At 40.2% G+C, this 18,246-nt stretch overlaps 1 protein-coding gene across 2 annotated transcripts in view; it reads left to right on the top strand.

Annotated features, from left to right (window-relative positions):
- CRYL1 (crystallin lambda 1) overlaps positions 1–18,246 on the top strand; it is a 178,904-nt gene that overhangs the window by 12,067 nt on the left and 148,591 nt on the right. Inside the window, exon 1 of one of the 2 annotated variants that reach the window (XM_055317313.1) lies at positions 5,459–5,477. The exons of the other annotated variant lie outside the window; for it this stretch is intronic. The gene's annotated coding sequence lies outside the window, so the exon portion shown is untranslated. Of the gene's footprint in view, positions 1–5,458; positions 5,478–18,246 lie in introns of those variants that run through there. 2 annotated transcript variants of the gene reach the window in all.

Below are 18,246 nucleotides of genomic sequence, written 5' to 3'. Positions count from 1 at the left end.
TTCTCATTTAGGACCCTGAATATATCCTGCCAGCCCTTTCTGGCCTGCCACGTCTCTGTGGAGAGGTCTGCTGTTACCCTAATATTCCTCCCCATGAAAGTCAGGGACTTCTTGTCTCTTGCTGCTTTAAGGATCTTCTCTTTATCTTTGGAATTTGCAAGCTTCACTATTAAATGTCGAGGTGTTGAACGGTTTTTATTGATTTTAGGGGGGGATCTCTCTATTTCCTGGATCTGAATGCCTGTTTCCCTTCCCAGATTGGGAAAGTTTTCAGCTAGGATTTGTTCAAATACATATTCTGGCCCTCTGTCCCTTTCGGCGCCCTCGGGAACCCCAATTAAACGTAGGTTTTTCTTCCTTAGACTGTCATTTATTTGCCTTAATCTGTCTTCATGGTCCTTTAATTGTTTGTCTCTTTTTTCCTCAGTTTCCCTCTTTGCCATTAACTTGTCTTCTATGTCACTCACTCGTTCTTCCACCTCGTTAACCCTCGTCGTTAGGACTTCTAGTTTGGATTGCATCTCATTCAGTTGATTTTTAATTTCTGCCTGATTGGATCTAAATTCTGCAGTCATGAAGTCTCGTGAGTCCTTAATGCTTTTTTCTAGAGCCACCAGTAGCTGTATAATAGTGCTTCTGAATTGGCTTTCTGACATTGAATTGTAATCCAGATTTTGTAGCTCTGTGGGAGAGAGGGCTGTTTCTGATTCTTTCTTTTGAGGTGAGGTTTTCCTTCTAGTCATTTTGCTCAGTGCGGAGTGGCCAAAAACAAGTTGTATTGGGAAAAGGAGAGAAAGAGAGAGAAGGAAAGAAAAGAGAAAAAGAAAAAAGAAAAAGAAAAGAAAAAGGAAAGAAGAGAAGAAAAAGGGAAAGAAAAAGAAAGAAAGGTGAAAAAAAAAGGGGGTGGGGGAAGCAATCAGAAATCAAAAAGAAAAGAAAAAAGAAAAGAAAAAAAAAACACGGGGGAGTATTTCTGTATTTCTGTAGACTTTAAGTCCCTTGACTTCCCCTGGAACTGGTCTGTCCAGCTGGTCTTCTGGGGGAGGGGCCTGCTGCGCTGATTTTCAGGTGTTAGCACTTGGGGGAGCTGCTCTGCCCCTGCCTGCTGCAGGGCTCAGCGGGGGTTGTTTACCCCGTGAGGTCTCAGGAGGAACAGTTGCAGTTGCTATGGCAACTCTGGAAGCCTGGATTCAGCCTCCGAAGGAACTACGGGGCTCGGGGCTCTCGGCTTTCCATCTGCAGGGCCTGGAGGCTCCGGGGCGGGGCCGCTGATCTGCTCAGCTCGGGGCAGGAGCGTCCTCGCTGTCCTGGGCCCTCCCGGCCTCTTCCTGTCCCGGGGGAGGCCGGATCCCGGGCTGTGTCCGGGCGCCCTGTGCTCCGGGGCCTGCGCTGTTGGATTCGCGCTCCCGCCCCGCAGCCCCCTCCGCGGAGCCGCCGCCCGAGCCCCTCCGAGCTGCTCCCGCCCCGCCGTGCGCGCTGCAGCCCTTAGGGAGCTCGGAGCACTCTCCCGGGGCGCAGGCGTCTGTTAGTGTCCCCGGGAGCCCGAGGGCATCCCCGCCCTCCTGGGTCCTGCTCCAACTCCCTGCGGGCCCCTTTCCGCCCGGGAAGGTTGGTGCAGCTCCTGCTCCTCCGGGACGGGGCTCTCCTGTCCTGGGGACACTCACCCCGGCCTCAGCCCGGCTCCTCCGGGGCCCCTCCCCCTCGGAGGCCTTTTGTGTCTTTATTTCTTTTTCCCCGTCTTCCTACCTTGATAGAAGCGTGAACTCCTCTCACTGTAGCATTCCAGCTGGTCTCTCTTTACATCTCAGGCCGAATTCGTAGATTTTCAGGATGGTTTGAAGGTTATCTAGGTAATTTGTTGGGGACAGGTGATTTGGGGACCCTACTCTTCCGCCATCTTGCCCCTCTCACTTAACATCTTTCAAGCCACTGGAAACAATCCTGATCTCTCGCACCTCCAGGCCTTCACACAAGCTGTTTTTTTTTTTTTTCTGTTTTTGTTTGTTAAGATTTTCTTTATTCATTTGAGAAAGGGAGAGAGAGAGAATGAGCAGGAGGGAGGGTTGGAGAAAGAGGGAGAGCAGACTCCCTGCTGTGCAGAGAGCCCAACCCTGAGCTGAAGGCAGACGCTTCACTGACTGAACCACCTAGGCGCTCATTTTGGTTTGGGTTTTTTTCTAAAATGGTCTTTCTACGGTCCTCTCAACCTAGCCACCTCTTTCTCCAGGATGCCTTCCCTAGTCCTTGATGTATTAGTTTGCTACGGCTGCCAGAACAAAATACCACAGCCAGGGTGGTTCAAACAACAGAAGTTTATTTTCTCACAGCTGTGGGTGTTGGAAGTCCATGATCAGAGTGTCCGCAGGGTTGGTTTCTGCTGCACATCTCTCCTTCCTTTACAGATACTGCTCCCTTGCTGCTTCACACAGTTGTCGCTCTGTGTGTGGTACCCCTGGCATCTCACTGTGTGTCCTAATCCCTTCCTGTAGGAACACTAGTCCGATTAGATTGAGACTCATCCTAAAGGCCTCATTTTAACCGAATTACCTTTTTCTTTTTTAATGTGGATCCCTTCACGAATTAGTGTGTCATGTTAATCTTCTTCATATTATTCCAGTGTTAGTATATGTGCTGCTGAAGCAAACACTAACCTAACACTACCTCTTTAACCAAATAAACTCACATTCTGAGATACTAGGGGTTAGGGTTTCAACATACAAATTTGGGGGGACAAAATTCAGTCCACAACACCTAGTTTACGTTGGGTCGTATATATGCCTAGAGCATGTTGATTGTTTGCTATCAGTGCACGTAGCACAGTTTTATAGTTACTACTTATATATGTAAAAGTTCACCCAAATCAGCCACATATTGCTGCTCACCACTGGGTTCCTACCCTAGTACAATAAAACTTAGTTTATCTGATAAGTAATTTAGGCACTGTGAAAACTCTTCATCTATTCTTCCCAGAAAAATACCATGAAATGCAGTTATTGCTTGTTAAATATTTAAAATTATCATGATTCTTTTCTACCCTAAAAGTTAAAAGCAGGGATGCCTGGATGGCTCAGCAGTTGAGCATCTGCCTTCTGCCCAGGGAGTGATCCTGCAGTCCCAGGATGGAGTCCTGTATTGGGCTCCCTGCATGGGGCCTGCTTCTCTCTCTGCCTATGTCTCTGCCTCTCTCTCTCTATGTCTCTTGTGAATAAATAAATAAAATCTTAAAAAAAAAAAAAAAGTTAAAAGCAAATTTGCCTGAAAATGCAGGGAGAAATTTTTTCCCTCATTTTTCAGATAACAGACCCATTCTTTCATGGGGCTAATGACCTGACCAGTAAACCGTATAATCCCTTTTATCCTTATTAGGAAGATAGTCACCACTCAGTACTTTGAAAATATGATCACTGATGTTCCAGATTCTCTTTTCCTTTTACTGTTTGTATGATACAGCAGTAACCTATACTCCTACCTGGATGTTTTATTAGGAGCTTGCTTTGTGTTGAAAAGTGCAAGAAAGAAGGAGTAGGCCTAATTTTACAGTTTCTACATCAAATGTACTGTACTCTCTCCCTTTAGAGGCACTTAAATGAGATTCATATTCCTTAATATGAAAAACACTGCTTTTCCAACTGGCACCAACCGAGTCTGAAGAAATCCTTATGGCTTTGAGAAGGATCTTTAGATCCTAAATTGTAGGTAGACCCTGTACTCACAGTTTAAATAAATATCACACTTTGTGCTGAGACTTTTAAGATTTCTTACTTGTGAGTTACAAATTAACTTTAGCCTGCTTGATAATTTTAATCTGTTCTAAAATAAATGGACATTGGACTGTACATTGCCATAATAAAAGAGTCCCATTCCATTCACAACACAAAAACCAGAGGCATTAACAAGTTGAAATTAATGTGTAATATATAAGGAGGCAGGAGGTGCTTCAAGTTGTACTCATACTATCACATGCCCCAAGGGTAGCATCTGAAATGGACAAAACACAGTTTAACCTAGGAGATTCTAAATTATGACTAGGGAGTGCTCACTAAAGTCCAACCATTAATTTTATAGTATATTGTTTTCCAAAGGGGAATCAGCCAAATAGTCAATGACTGAATGTTATCACAACTTACAACTTTACAAGGTTGAAAAGGCAAACTCTTGGCCTTCTAATGGTAAAGTAATCCAGTTCCAAGGCACACATAAAAATAAAGTTAACGAGGGGTGCCTGAGTGGCTCAGTGGGTTAAGCGTCAGCTCAGGTCAAGATCCTGGGGTCCTGAGATCATGGAGCCCAGTGTCCAGCTCCCTGCTCAGTAGGAAATCTGCTTCTCCCTCTTCCTCTGCCCCACCCCTCACTCGGCATGCTCTCTCTCAAATAAATAAATAAATAAATAAAATCTTTTTAAAAAATAGAACACAATTAATGACAATGGCTACCTATCACTCAAGTATGCTAGTCATATAGCCCGTACAAAGCACTTGGTTGCTTTTGCCTCTTCCCTTTTGAATTCCTCTCTCTCATCCTGGATCATTCCTTCTATCTTAAATCTAGCTCTAAAATCTTATTACTACCAAAAATTCTTAATGTATGCAGCAAAGAAGAGCGTAATAACTAAATTGATTGGTGTAAATATTTAGGATTATCCACATTTTATTACAACTCTTCAATATTCTTTCGGATTTTTCATCCAAAATTGATAGTTTTCAGTTAAAAAAAAAAAAGTGTCCCTTAACTAGAGATTTCACAGGGATATCTAACAGTTGTGTTGAGTTTACCACTTTTTAGGTATAAGCACAACTTCAGTTTCTTTTTTTTTTTTTTTTAAATTTATTTATTTATGATAGAGAGAGAGAGAGAGAGAGAGAGAGAGACAGAGACATATGCAGAGGGAGAAGCAGGCTCCATGCACCGGGAGCCCGATATGGGATCCGATCCCGGGTCTCCAGGATCGTGCCCTGAGCCAAAGGCAGGCGCCAAACCGCTGCGCCACCCAGGGATCCCAACTTCAGTTTCTATTCCTATTAATTTTGCCGGTGTTTACTCCATCTACAGTCAAAACCCTCCATTTCCTGGACTTCACCTCCCCTTCTAACCTTATTTTCTTTTGTAAAGAAGAAATAATGGTTTTGGAAGCGAAGATGAAGTACTAAGAGAAGGTTTACTGTCAAACAACGGACCTGATGCAGATCAAAAAAGTTGGGCTCCAGGGATGAGATTCTGTGAACTGGGTCTCAGGAAAGCAGAGTCTCTGAGGTCTGGAGATATCCAAGCTAAGTTGCTAGGCATTGTGGAAGTGTATTTCTGTGTTTTGTCAGAAGGCAGTCTTTCCTATGGGTGTGATGTTCTTCTTTCAGGTTCGCAGTGCCTCAGTTGTCTTTGCTGATTCAGGATTATGGAATCCCAGCTGTTGTTACAAAGGAAGTCAAGTCTGCGTTGCCTCCTATCCTAGCCCCCTCCTGCATTGTGGTATCATCATCATTGTAAGCTTCTGGAGATGGGGGCTGTGCCTTGTATTTCTTGGCATCCTCTATGGATGTGTAGAATAAACTTTATATTGGTCTTAGCGTTTTCAACTATAAAAAGAAAATTGGAAGGTTTTTAAAAATGCTCAAATTAAAAATTTTACTTATAAGGGATTGCAGGCAACTTCAATAAAATTTCTGGACCTGAACATTTTTTTTAAGATTTTATTTTTGTTTATTCATGAGAGACACACAGAGGCAGAGATATAGGCAGAGGGAGAAGCAGACTCCCTGCAGGGAGCCCAATGCGGGACTCAATCCCAGGACCCCCAGGATCACTACCTGAGCCAAAGGCAAATGCTCAACCACTGAGCCACCCAGGTGCCCCAGATCTCTGGATTAATCCAGTCCATAAAGCTTACTTATACTGAATCCAAAATACATGTAATAATTCAAGTTCACTTACATTAATTATAATAGTACTAGCCATAACATTAGTGATTAATAGTTATCATATATTGTGTTAATAATAATATAATTATATATAAGAATTGTATAACCACAGAATAGTATATAAGTATAATATTAATGATTTATATCATATAATTTTGTGACATAAAATTAACCAATTTAATTTAATGATTAAAGCATATTTATGCTTAGTCCAAATTATATTTAATAATTCCATATTTTTGCTCAGTCTAAATTACATTTAATAATTCAACGTTTTTCCCCAAGTTTATCTCCATCTTTCCAGAAAGTATACAAATCAGGAGACCTTCTTTTAGCAAAGTTGTGCCCTATTCTTTTTATCACAAGGTTAAGAAAACAGAAGGTAAAGATGACAGTAAAGAAACATTATGACTTCTTTCCATAAGCAAAAATACTATTCTTCTTTAAGAAACTTTATTTATTTATTCATGAGAGACACAGAGAGAGAGAGGTGAGGGAGAAGCAGGCTCCATGCAGGGAGCCTGACATGGGACTGGATCCCGGGTCTCCAGGATCACACCCCGGACTGAAGGCGGCACTAAACCACTGAGCCACCCGGACTGCCCACAAAAATACTATTCTTAAGCTTAATTTGAAACGGCAATATCAATAAAAGGTAAAGATAATTCAATATTTTTTCAGCCTACTGCTTGGTTGGTGCAAAGTTTCATGGACCACTGCACTTCTCAAATACATGTAGGGATCTGTGGCATTATGCCAGGGATATGCAAGAAAAAGAATTTTGCTGAAGCATCAATTTTATTAGACCGTATTTTGGAGAAAAGTGTATATAATTTAAATTGGTAAAGAAATTTATATATTTATTTTTTTATTGAGGTATAATTGACATAACATTATATAGTTGGCCCTTAAACAACATGGGTTTGAACTGTACAGGTCCACTTATAAGTGGATTTTTTTCAATAAATACAATACTGTAAATGTATTTTCTTTCTTATATTTTTTTTATCAGGGGGAGAAGCAGAAGGAGAGGGAGAGATATAATCTTAAGTAGACTCCACACTCAAAGTCTGACATAGGGCTCAGTCTCACAACCCGGAGATCATGACCTGAGGCAAGATCAAGAATTGGACACTTAACCAACTGAGCCACAAGGCACCCCTCTTTGCTCTTTTTTATGGTTTCTTAACAGCATTTTTTTTCTGTAGCTTACTTATTATAAGAAGTAGTATATAATACATATAATATCCAAAACATTTGCTAATTGTTTACATTTTTGGTAAGGTTTCCAGTCAACAGTTAGCTATTACTAGTTAAGTTTTTGTGGAGTTGAAATTATATGTGGATTTTTTACTGGGCAGTGGGTTAGCACTTCTAACCCTGCATTGTTCAAGGTAGGTGGTATTAGTTTCAGGTGTAAAACATAATGATTTGAAATCTGTATTATTGCAAAATTGTCACCTCAATAAATTTAGTTAACATTCATTACCAGACATGGTTACAAAATTTTTTTCTTGTGAAGAAAATTTTTAAGAGTTATTCTCTCAGCAACTTTAAAATATGTAGGGGCACCTGGGTAGTTCAATAGTTGAACATCTATCTTTGGCTCAGGTTGTGATCCCAGGGTCCTGGGATCAAGTTCTACATCAGGCTCCCGCTGGTAGCCTGTTTCCCCCTCTGCCTATGTCTCTGCCTTTCTCTGTGTGTCTCTCATGAATAAATAAATAAAATCTTTTAAAAAAAAAACTTTTAAAATTGCAATACAGTATTAACTATAGTTGCCATGCTCTACATTACATCCCATGACTTCTTTATTTTATAACTGAAGTTTGTAACTTTTGGCCTCCTTTGCCCCCTTTGCCCTGCTTCACCTACCTCCCACTCCCTACCACTCACTGGCATCCAGTAATGTGTTCTCTGTATCTATCTATATGCCTTTTTTTTTTTTAGATTCCACATGAATGAAATCATATGGTATCTGGCTTTCCCTATCTGTCTTATTTCACTTAGCATAATACCCTCAAGTTCCATCCATGTTGTGGCAAATAGCAAGATTTCCTTCTTTTTTATGGCTGAATAATATTCTATTGAATATACATATGACATTTTCTTTATCTATTCATCAATTGATGAACACTTACATTATTTCTATAAATACATTATTTCAATAAATACAAATCTCGGCTATTGTAAATAATGTTGAAGTGAACAGGGGATGTGTGCATCTTTTAAAGTTAGTGTTTTCATTTTCTTGGAATACCCAGAAGTGAAATTGCTGGATCACATGGTAATTCTATTTTTAATTTTTTGAGGATCCTCCATACTGTTTTTCAAAGAGGTTGCACCAATTTACATTTCCATAAAGAGTGCACAAGAGTTTCCCTTTCTCCACATCCTTCTTAGTACTTGTTAATTCTTGTCTTTCTGAAAACAGCCATTCCAAGAGATATGAGGTGATACCTCACTGTGGGTTTAATTTACATTTCCCTGTTGATTAGCAATGCTGAGCATCTTTTCACGTTCCTACTACCCATCTATATGTTTGAAAAAAGACCATTCAGATCCTCAGCCTATTTTTTTAAATCAGATTGTTTCTTTTTCTTTCTTTTGTTTTTTAAAGATTTTACTTATTTATTTTAGTTAAGAGAGAGCACAAGTGGTGGTGATGGGGAGGGGTAGAAGCAGAAGGTAGAAGCACGCTCCCTGCTGAGCAGGGAGCCCAAGGTGAGGCTCAATCCCAGGACCCTGGGATCATGACCCTCTGAACCAAAAGGAGACACTTAACCAATTAAGACACCAAGGCGCCCCAAAATCAGATTGTTTCTTTGCTATTGAGTTGTATGAGTTCTTTATGTATTTCGGCTGTAAACCGCAAATCAGATATATCATTTACAAATATTTTCTCCCATTCAGAAGGCAGTCTTTTCATTTTATTGATGTTTTCTTTTGTTGTGAAGAAACATTTTAGTTTGATGTAGATTCTTTATGTCTTTCTTGCCTTTACTTTTGGTGTCAAATCCAAAAAGACATCACTCAGACCTATGTCAGGAGCTTACCGGCTCTGTTTAGAATTTTAGAATTGTTTATTATCATTCTGTGAAAAATGTCATCAGAATTTTGATAAGAATTGCGCTGAATATATAGATTACTTTGGGCGGTATGGACCTTTTAGCAATGGCAATTCTTCCAAACCATGAATATGAAATATCTATTTATCTGTATCTCCCTAAATTTCTCTCATCAATGTCTTAAACTTTGCAGTGTACAGGTTTTTCACCTTCTTGGTTAAATTTATTCCTAGGTATTTTATTCTTTTTGATGCAATTATAAATAGAATTGTGCTCTTAATTTCTTTCTGACAGTTTGCTATTGCTGTACAGAAGCCCAGCTGATTTTTGTGTGTCGATTTTGTATCTTGCAACTTTACTGAATTCATTTTTTAATTTTAACATTTTTTAGGTAGAGTTGTTAGGGTTTTCTATATATAGTATCATGTCATCTACAAATAATGACAGGTTTACTTCTTCCTTTCCAATTTGGATGCCTTTTTTTTTTTTTCCTTTTTCTTGCCTAATTGCCCTGACTTGAATTTCCAATACGATGTTGAATAAAAGCAGCAGGAGTGGGCAACCTTGTCTTATTCCTGATGTTAAGAGGAAAAAATTTTAAGCTTTTCACCATCAAGTACGATGTTATCTGTGGGCTTGTCACATATGGCCTTTATTATGTTAAAGTACTCTCCTACTATACCTACTTTGTTGAGAGTTTTTATCACAGATTGGTGATAAATTTTGTCAAGTGCTTTTTCTGCATCTAGTGAGATGGTCACATGATTTTTATTCTTCATTTTGTTATGTGGTGTGAAATGTTGATTGATTTGGCTGATTGAACCATCCTTGTATCTCTGGAATAAATTCCAATTGATTATGTTGTGTGATCCTTTTAATGTATTGTTGAATTTAGTTTGCTAGTATTGTTGAGGATTTGGGGATTTATGTTCATCAGGAATATTGGCTTGCAATGTTGCTTGTAGCATCCTTGTCTGGTTTTGATACCAGGGTAATGCTGCCTTTGTGAAATAAGTTTGGGAGGATTCCCTGCTCTCCAATTTTTTTTTGAAAGAGTTCGAAAAGAATTGGTTTTAAATCTTCTTTGATAGATGTTTTTGTTTTGTGGTTACCATAAGGGTTACATCTAGCAATTTAAATATATATATCACTCTATTTTAAGTTGATAATAATTTAATTTTGAATGTATTCTAACGCTTTGCATTTTATCCTCTCTCTCTGCATTTTTAAAAAGATTTTATTTTAAGTAACCTCTGCACCTAATGCAGGGTCTGAACTCACAAGCCTAGGATCAAGAGTCACCTGCTCTTCTGAAAGAGTCAGCCAGGTGCTCCTCTGCATTTTGTTTTTCGTGTCACATTTTATATGTTTTTAACTTGCATGTCCCTTTACTAATTATTGTAGTTACAGTTATTTGTTCCTACTTTTGTCTTTTAACCTGCATACCAGCTTTATAGATGAATAATTTACTACCTTTATTAATATTTGTCTTTACCAGTGAGAGTTATACTTTCATATGTTTTCTTAGTATTTATTATTGCCTTTTCAGAGTAAAGAAGTTCCTTTAACATTTCTTATAAGGCCAGTGTTGTGTTGATCAACTCCTTTGGCTTTTCTTATCTGGAAAAGTCTTTATCTCTTCTTCAGTTCTGAACGATAACTTCATCATATAGTTAGTTATTCATGATCAGAAGTTTTTTCCTTTCTGCATGTTGAACTTCTGGCCTGCAAATTTCTGCTGAAAAATATGCTGACATTTGTCTAGGGGCTTACTTGTATGTAACAAGTTTTTCTCTCGTTGCTTTCAAGATTCTCTCTCCTTGTCTTTAACTTTTGACATTTTAATTATATTATGTTTTGGTGTGTGTCTCTTTGGGTTCCTCTGATTAGAACTCTCTGGGTTTTCTGGATCTGAATATCTGTTTCTTTCCCCAGGTAAAGAAGTTTTCAGCCATTACTTCTTCAAAGACATTTTCTACCCCTCTCTGTCTCTTCTACTACTGGAAGTCCTATAATGTGAATGCAGTCTGCTTGATGTCTCATAAATCCCTTACACTATCTTTCCTTTTATTTTATCCTTTTTTTCTTTTTGCTGCTCTGATTGGGTGAGACTTTGAGTTCACTGATATTTTCTTCTGCTTAGCCTACTCTACTGTTGAACCCTTCTAGTACATTTCTTCGGTTCAGCTATTGTATTCTTCAGTTCTGTGACTTCTGTTTGGAGCTCACTTCTCTTTTCTATCTCTTCAGCGTGAAGTTCTCACTGTGTTCATCCATTCTCCCAAGTGCAATGAACATCTTTATGACTATTATTTTGAACTTTTTATTGGATAAATTACTTATCTCTTTTATTAATTCTTTTTCTCTGACATTTTATCTTGTTCTTCCTTCGGAATGTATTCCTGTGTTTCTTCATTTTGCTTGAGTTTCTGCATTGGTTTCTATGAATTAGTTGAAGCAGCCATCTCTTTCAGTCTTGAAAGTTTGGTTTTGTGTAGGAATTGAACTTCTTGTTAGGCCCTGCCCTATCTGATCTTGGTTATCTCTCAAACCTTCGTGATTGTTCAAGAAGGCTATTATATTTTTAACAGCCCAGTACTTAAGGGTGTACAAAGACTAGTCAGTGTCCCCAGGGTGGTAGGGGACCCCAGTCGGTCTGTAGATTCAGGCTGATTGGAAATCAGCTCAGGCAGCAATTCTTAAAGAACTTAAATATATACAGTCCTGTGGGACTACATGCATAAGCCTGGCTGGCTTTCAGAGCCAGATGATTTGGAGGTGTCTCCTGGGTGGCAGTTGCAAAAATCGGGACTCTGGGTGAATTTACAAGCTCCTTTCTGGGGGATACCAGTAAGCTGTAGTGAGACAGAGAGAGAGAGAGAGAGAGAGAGAGAGCGCAACAACGGTGTCCCCTGGCCTGTGTTCCCCACCAGCGCCTCTGCAGCCTCCAGATGTACTCCGGACCTGAACTGAAGCCTGCCACTGAAGTCAAGTCCCCATGGCTAGCAAGCAATTTCTTTTTCACCGAAAGCCTGGGGATCTGCTTTCCATCTGCTGTTAAGGCAGCTCCCTGGGGCAAGACTACCCAGACTGTGTCTCCTCTCGTTTACAGACACATGGGACCCAGGAAAGGAAAGCCTCCTGGTCACCAGAGCCAGGCAATCAAGGGGGTATCCCTGGGACAGCAGCCACAGAAACCAGGGCGCCAGATGTAAAAACTGGGCTACTGACCACATATAAGAGATTCCCTCTGACAGATGCTAGGGCACGGCAAAGAGAGAATGTAAAGAAAGTGCCCACTCTCTAGGGTCTCAAGAACGGTTACAGACAGCCTCTAAATGTGTATTTACTTAGAAGCCTGCCCCTCAGCTAGTAGGCCACTTCCACAGAGAGGCTGAGCTCCTGGGGCTGTTGTTTCTTGCTGTGCCCTGGAGATGGTACCTGTTTAAAATCTCTTAAAATCCCATCAGTTAAAGTCCTGTGGAACCTGAAAGTGTAAGCCCACCAGAACCTGGTGTCCCCTGGCAGCAATCATAAAAATCAAGGCACCGGACAAAGGTACAGACTCTTCTGGAAAGCCAATGAGCTGAAAAGAGGCAGAGGAAGAGGCAAAGATGGTGTCCACTGGCCTCTCCTTCCTGAGAGCCTGTCCGTAGGTCCCTGTAAGTGTGCCAGACCCTGTAAGTGTGCTAGAGGCTTGCCTCACAGGCCAAAGCTCCTGGACAAGCCAATGGGCCTCTTTCTCAGAAAGTCTGGTATGTTTCTATTATCTGTGAAGTGCCCTGAACTGTTTCTCTAATTGTTACAGTTCTGTGGAGACCCATGAACACAAGTTCCCCTTGGCCTCCAGAAGCAGGTGATTGAGGGGTGTCCCCTGGGTGGCAGCTATAAAAGTTTGTAAAGACAGAGGCCACAGACATTCATAGAAGCTCCACCCTGGAAAGCCTGGTGGTCTGGAGTGTGGCAGAGGGAGAGTGTGAGGATGGCACCTATGGAGAAAAGAGGGGAAAATGGAATAGAAAAAGAAAGAAAGGAAAGGTGGCAGCCCACATTCGTAGTGCAGAGGGAGCGTGTGCAAGATGGTGCTGCCACCTCCAGCCCTGGAGAGTATCCCAGCAAGCCCTGCCCTCACACCAATGCTGCACAATTAAGAAATAAGTCTCTTTCACATAGAGTCTGGGTGCTTCTCAGAGGGCTGCTTTTGAGCTGGGCCTGGGGTGGGAAGAGTCTGTGGGTGGGGACCTTGAACTGCTGCTCCTCTGCTCCCATATCCAGGGGGTCTTATGGGGAAAAGGCCTCATTTGTCTTCAAGGCCAGATGTCTTGGGGATTCATCTTTGAGGTGCTGATTTTATTTTATTTTATTTACTTACTTTTCCAAATTTTTATTCAAAGTCAAGTTAGTTAACACCTAGTGTAGTATTAGTTTCAGGAGCAGAATTTAGTGATTCACATACATACAACACCCAGTGCTCATCACAACAAATACCTTTCTTAATGCCCATCACCCAGTTAGCCCATCCTCCCACTCACCTCACCTCCAGCAACCCTCAGTTGTCCTCTATAGTTAAGAGTCTATTATGGTTTTTGCCTCACTCTCTGTTTTTATTGTGTTTTTCCTTCCCTTCCCATATGCTCATCTGTTTTGTTTCTTAAATTCCACACATGAGTGAAATCATATGGTATTTGTCTTTCTCTGACTGACTTATTTCACTTGGCATAATACACTCATCATAGTTAATGGCAAGATTTCATTCTTTTTGATGGCTAATATTCCATTGTATACACACACACACACACACACACACACACACACACCACATCTTCTTCGTTCATTCCTCAGTCAATGGACATTTGGGCTCTTTCCATAATTAGGCTATTGTGGATAGTGCTGCTGTGAACATTGAGGTGCATGTGCCCCTTCAAATGAGCATTTTTGTATCCTTTGAATAAATATCTAGTAGTGTAATTGCTGGGTAATAAGGTAGTTCTATTTTTTAACTTTTTGAAGAACTTCCATGCTGTTCTCTAGAGTGGCTGCACTTTACACTGCAGTGTGCATTCCCACCAACAGTGTAAGAGGGTTCCCCTTTGTCCACATCCTGGGGTGCTGCTGGTTTTAAAAGTCAGGGTGCCCAATGGGAGGTACAAAGTCATCACTCCTTAGGGAAAAGCTCCAGGTTTTGCGTTGCCTCTCAATTATGGGTCCCTGCACAGGGGAGGGGTTTATGGCAAGGTAGTATCTCAGCCTTTCTTACTCACTTCAATGTGATTTCTTTTTTGTTTACCTGACATGAAGGGGTCATGCCACCAGTTTTTAGGGTTTTCTCAAAGGAAATTTTGCATATGTAGCTGAAGATTCAGTAAGTCCACAGGAGGAGGTGAGTTCAGGATATTTCTACATTACCATCTTGAACCAGAATCTCAAATATCAGATATTATTTTATGTTAACACAAATATGGATATATTATAGAATAAGAATATAAATTCTTACACATTCTTAAGAAAACACTCAAACTTCAATGAAACATTAAGTTTGGAGGAAGTGTCTTCTGGGACCCAAGGAAGGAAGTATCTTCATTCTCTGCCATTGCTGTTCCTTGGTGGAAAAAACTGAGAAATGTTGCCACAGGAGCTGACTTTCCTGAGTGAGGGATTCTGGCTTCTACTTCCAGCATTGCTACTGAGTCATTGTGTAACACTTGGCAAGTCCCTTTCTTCTCTAGGACTGAGTCTTGTTGCTTGTAAAAGGAGGAGCTGGCCTTGGCCTCTTCTAGGACTGTTTCTGGACTCTAATCTTATCTGACTTCTCTTCACGTGTCACAATGATTACTGTGTGTCGGCACAGTATTACCAGCTAATTGGACTGATGTTTACTTTGAAAGGGATTTTAATGATTGTTAAAAGGAGGCTGTGAAGTATAAATGTATGTCTTTCAGTACAAAAGTAAACTTCCCCTTTATACAAATCTCTCACTTTTAAGAACCCATAGAGTACCCTAGTTGAAGGTAGTAAATCTGTATTCAGTGTGATAGGTGATTACTGATTCAACAAGGGAGTTGGGCAGAGGGAGAAAAAGTGGAAAAATACTGTCATAAATATTGCAGCAACTTTTATGGGTGGAAACTAGTAAAAGGTGGCCTAAACTCCACTCTGCTGCCTATGTAGTCTCCTCTGTGCTTGGAGCAGGGTTTCTTTAGAAACCAGCACACTCCTGTCCTTTCATGAGCCCCAGACACTGCACTGTTGTTAGAGCCGTGGCTTTCGTGCCACACCAAAGCTGGTTTCTAAAAGGGCTGTTTGTGTAGGATACGTGCAAAGTAAATTTCCATCACCTTGGCTTTCCTTTTTCTGCTTTCAGAAGAGCTTGTTTATAAGAATCCTTATTCCCTAGTATACAACATGTCAATTTTTTCCACTTGGTTGAGTCAGTAATTAAATCAGTTTCATCATAACAGATGTGAGTTTAGCTTTTTTCAAAGATGTTTGATCACATGAAACAGTGGAAACTAAGTGCATTACACTGTCAGCATCAAATATTTTTTATAAGAGAGGGAGGGAGGGAGAGAGAAAGTGAGGGGGCAGAGATTGTGAGCTGGGGAGGCGGCAGAGGGTGAGGGAGCCTGATGTGGGACTTGATATCATGACCTGAGCTGAAATCAAAAGTCGGACGCTTAACCAACTGAGCCATGAGGCGCCCCCAACATCAAATATTTTTAGTGATCTGCATCAACTCTATACAGTATCTACCTATAACATATTCATTCATTCATTCATTCATTTGAGTTTCATTAGTGGATAAGCCAGAAATAAGGCTTTTCTGGCAGATGGAAGAGTATGTGTAAGCTGCACTAATAGAGTAGCAATTAGCCACAGGTGACTATTTAAGATGAAATTAAACTAATTAAAATGAAATCAAAATAAAAATTCAGTTCCTTAGTCTCACTAGCCACACTTCAAGTACTCAATAGCCATCCATGGCTGGTGACTGCTCTTTTAGAGAATACACATATAGACCATTTCCATCATTACAGGAAGTCCAATTAGCACTGAGAGGAGAGAGAGAATATTCAAATCACCTGACTGAACCATTTAAAAACAATTTTGAATAAACTATATATGCTTGTGAGCCCAAAGCATGGTCCAAAGAATGTTAGTTTTTTTTAAAGATATGTGAGGTTAATTCTTCTAAATATCTATATTATAATACAGAATATTGAGAAATAAATTAGTGTTTTATTGACACACCGTCCTCAAAATTCTCCTTTTTTTTAAAAAAAAGTTGTTATTTATTTATTCATGAAAGACACAGAGAGAGGCAGAGACACAGGCAGAGAGAGAAACAGGCTCTTTGCGGGGAGCCTGATGTGGAACTCAATCCCAGTACCCCAGGATCACTACCTGAGCCAAAGACAGATGCTCAACCACTGAGTCACCCAGGTGTTCCTCTTTAAGAGTCTCCTTATGAAGAACTATATGTCACTTCACTGACACATTGTTAGCCTTCCCATTCATTTGGTCTGTGGTTTAGTGTGTTTAATGCTACGAGGAACCTGACAGTAGCTTGAGAGGTTGAGAAGTTTTTGTCTTTCAAGGTGGCTTGTTTGTAAAATTGCTGAGCTGTGCCTAAAGGCAAGGAGAATCTTAATTTTTCATTGCAAATGTGCCTCTATCCAGTAATGACTTTGACCCTGAAGCCCCAACAAAGAAAATCAAGGGTCACCCAGGGTGAATGAAGACCATATATGTCCTTTCTGTTTAAGGCTGTATGCTTGTTTACTTAACCTTTCATCTTCTGTCTTGGCATGCTTTTCAAACCGAGGATCTACATCACCTGTTCTCTTGTTCTTTCTCCTACCCCTCCAGAATCCTGAGGCTAGACAAAGGTAAAGTCCATGAGTGACAACTACCCACTTCTTCTCTCACTGAATGCAGAAATAATTTGGAAAGAAGCACAGTAGTTTTAATGGCAATGAAATCCTTAGTTTCTGACAAGGAGCTGCCGTCTCTTTGGACATAGTTAAGTTCAAGCACATGAATTCCTCTGGACAATATTATACTCATCACAGCCTCTGTCACATATAGTCGTATAGGTTGTGCACTGCACAGGGGAGAGACATGTCTGAGGAAGTGTTACATTACAGATACCATAGATTTGGTACTTATAACAGTGATAAAAACAAATTTTCAGAAGATGGCAGTAAAGTATCTTGCTCTAAGAAATATCAATACATTATGACAATTTTCAGAAGATGGAAATATAAGTGTCTCGAGGAAGAAGTGCTGTTTAAAAACGCATAGAGGCATGAATTTGATGATCACTTGCACAAATTTGATGATCACTTAGTCCTGCATAAAATCAAATCTCTGTTATTAGTGAAAGTGAAACCATGCAGTTTAATAGGTAAAGAAAAGGAAAAAGAATTACCAATGATATATATTGAAATTCTAGCTTCCAAAATGCTCAACTTTTGTTAAAATAGTGATATCATTATACTATATGAGATATATAGCATAAATAATATAGTGTAAGTCAAGCTGCCCTAGGCCTCATGGGAGTGTGGGTACAAATGTAATTGGTGTAAACAGAGAGGAATATCTTTCTGTTTCCTCAAATGTCTCCCCAGTGTATACAAACTGTCTTCTATCTTTGGTTCCCCCCAAAAGAAAATATATCAAAACTATGATGTTAAGGATGAAAAGGTGGCACAGAAAAAAAATTCCTGATTCAGTTTGTGACATGTTTAAATCATTTTGTTGTCTTTCAGACCTGCAGTCTTTCTGGTACCTGAGTGAATGATCATGAAAACCCTATTTCTTACCTTAACCCAGTCTTATCATGGTAATATTTCATTATGTTTCATTCACCTTGGAACTTATCCTCCTTTCTTTTTTTTCTGCCTCTCTCTACTTTCTTCTTCTTAAGCAAGAAAAATATAGGCAAGGAATGGATGATGAGAAAACATTTTGTAAAGGGAAAGGGCTATATCAATGTGTGGGGTTACTTGTGATAAGGGCATGTAATTAAGGTGTGTCGACAGGGGCCAGGAAGAGATGCAGACAACAATCTGTGTGCACATTCGTTTTATGAAGTAGTTTGCTATGATATTGCAATGCTTTTGAATGTTCCTGGAAGGTATTCCCGACTTTTTTTGGTAAAGATTTTATTTATTTCCTCAAGAGAGATCAGAGAGAGGCAGAGACACAGGTAGAGGGAGAAGCAGACTCCCTGCAGGGAGCCCAATGTGGGACTCAATCCCAGGACC

Source organism: Nyctereutes procyonoides, unplaced genomic scaffold (assembly GCF_905146905.1).
Source record: "Nyctereutes procyonoides isolate TBG_1078 unplaced genomic scaffold, NYPRO_anot_genome, whole genome shotgun sequence".
In the NCBI taxonomy this organism is placed as follows: domain Eukaryota; kingdom Metazoa; phylum Chordata; class Mammalia; order Carnivora; family Canidae; genus Nyctereutes; species Nyctereutes procyonoides.
Note: the sequence above shows the minus strand (reverse complement) of the source record. Positions and strands in the feature narration are given on the sequence as shown.